This window comes from Mandrillus leucophaeus, unplaced genomic scaffold (assembly GCF_000951045.1).
Source record: "Mandrillus leucophaeus isolate KB7577 unplaced genomic scaffold, Mleu.le_1.0 Scaffold795, whole genome shotgun sequence".
NCBI lineage: Eukaryota > Metazoa > Chordata > Mammalia > Primates > Cercopithecidae > Mandrillus > Mandrillus leucophaeus.
Window position 1 is genome coordinate 608,831 of NW_012108641.1, and position 2,476 is coordinate 611,306.

At 43.7% G+C, this 2,476-nt stretch overlaps 1 pseudogene; it reads right to left on the reverse strand.

Annotated features, from left to right (window-relative positions):
• Nucleotides 1-1,393: 1,393 nt before the first annotated feature.
• LOC105529958 overlaps nt 1,394-2,476 on the reverse strand; it is a 26,592-nt pseudogene continuing 25,509 nt past the window's right edge.

Here is a 2,476-nt window from a genome sequence, read left to right on the forward strand (position 1 = left end):
GGTCTCGATCTCCTGACCTCGTGATCCGCCCGTCTCGGCCTCCCAAAGTGCTGGGATTACAGGCTTGAGCCACCGCGCCCGGCCTGAAAATATTTCTTTATCAAGTCCAGTAAAATGAGTTTCAGAATTTTTGTGGCGTGCATAAAAAAGTACCCTGATCTTCTATATATAGGCACTGCGAAGTTCTTTTTTTTTTTATTCTTTAGAGTTTGTTTATTGAAAATTTGAAGCAGAAAATGAAAAATAAAGATTTTTAGGCCGAGAGTGGGGGCTCACGGCTGTAATCCCAGCACTTTGGGAGGCCAAGGTGGGCAGATCACCTGAGGTCAAGAGTTTGAGACCAGCCTGGCCAACATGGTGAAACCCCATCTCTACTAAAAATACAAAAATTAGCTGGGGATGGCGGCGGGCACCTGTAATCCCAGCTGCTTGGGAGGCTGAGGCAGGAGAATTGCTTGAACCTGGAAGGCAGAGGTTGCAGTGAGCCAAGATCATGCCATATATGTATACCAACAAATCATACTTTTCTTCCAATTATTTTTTAAAAGGTGTAGCAATTTCCATTTATTTATTTATTTACATAATTTTTGAGATTGGGTCTTGCTCTGTTGCCCAGGCTGGAGTGCAGTGGCATGATCTCAGCTCACTACAGCCTGTGCCTCCCACGTTCCAGCAAGGGGCTCCCACCTCAGCTTCCCGAGTAGCTGGGATTACAGGGGCATGCCACCAAGCCCAGCTAATTTTTGCATTTTTAATTGCAAAATTAAAGATATTCCCTGGGAAGCATCTACCTGGGTTGCTGTCCTTATGGCACCTTGTATCTGCTTGAATAAACCCTGCATGTTTTCACATCCAATATGGGGTTTCACCATATTGGCCAGGCTGTTCTCAAACTCCTGACCTCAGGTGATCCACCCGCCTCAGACTCCCAAAGTGTTGGAATGACAGGCATGAGCCACTGTGCCTGGTTGCAATTTCCTTTTAGTTACAAAGAACTATAAAACTCTTATTTAACTGTAGAAAGAATGAAATTCTTTCATCATGCAAATTAAGATACACAGTATAGTTGCAAATCTACACTCAATTGTGTTAATATTAACATATATACAATGCTGCTACCTTCATCAACTTTTTCATTTGGGCATCACAAAGATGAGTCTTCTGATGTTCTATAAGCAATATGTTTATACAAAAGTCAGAAGTTTAGCTAAAATTCAGCCTACACAGTAATAAATGAACATGGAATGGAAATCAAATAAAGTTCTTTAAATAGGATGAAAAAGTCCCAATGTCTCTTAAGCAGCAAGAGCACCTTCCCAATTTAGTTTCAAGATGAGCACCGTACTCCATTTATCCTTGTATTTCCAGGGCCCAGTGTTTCCATGGAAGATCTTTATCCAGCTGCTTGTTTGGAGCCTGCTGCAGGGGGTACAAGGCTGTCCAGCTATTGGCGATGTCCTGTATTAATCAACCACTCATAAAACTTGTTCTCTACCAGTACCTGGAACTGCTTCCTTTGTCCTATGTCAAATGAGCCTCCTTCACAGTTTTCTGCCAGATCTGTATCTTCAGTTCTCTTTGACCCAGTGCTTTCTGATAAACAGATGGAAGACCCCCAGGAATCTCTGTGGTGTCCTCTTCCATTTCAAAGGAAATAATAAATACATATAATTCAGAAGGTGGTAAAAGCCAAAAGATACTAGTGTCGCTGTTCTCTCTGCATACAACCATTGGATTATTCCAATAGTTACGCACTGTAGCAAGGACTGGCCATATGGTTCTCTTTTGACCAGGACTAATGCTGGGTCCATTACCTAGCGTTGGGTAATGGGTATGAAAAGGGGCAAAAGTTACTATCTGACTCCCAGAGAGAATGAGTGGGCACATAGGCATCAGAATGTGAAAGACGCAACCTGTCGCAGAAGAGATGGACAAATGATGGCAAACAGCAATGACTTTAACATTGTCACAACTGTGGAGGTAAAGCATAGTTGCTACAGGGCCCAAGACAAAGGTGTTATTCCTGCACTTCTCAATTGTCACAGATCATAAGGGAGAGAGCAGATACATAAAAGATTCGTTGCAATGATGAATCTCTACATGCGCCCCCACCAGAGTATCTGAGCTCTTAGCCAATGTCTGCTTGTAAACCTGGCTCATCACCACCATGTGGTGCATCCCAGGGGCCACATTAGAATTACAAGCAATCTGGGCCAGTTGTGGTGACTCATACCTGTAATCCTGGCACTTTGGGAGGCCGAGGTGAGTGGATCATTTGAGGTCGGGAGTTTGAAATCAGCCTGGTCAACATGGTGAAACCCCATCTCTGAAAAATGCAAAAATTATGGCCAGGCGCAGTGGCTCACGCCTGTAATTCCAGCACTTTGGGAGGCCAAGGTGGGTGGATCACAAGGTCAGGAGATTGAGACCATCCTGGCTAACACGGTGAAACCCCGTCTCTACTAAAAATACAAAA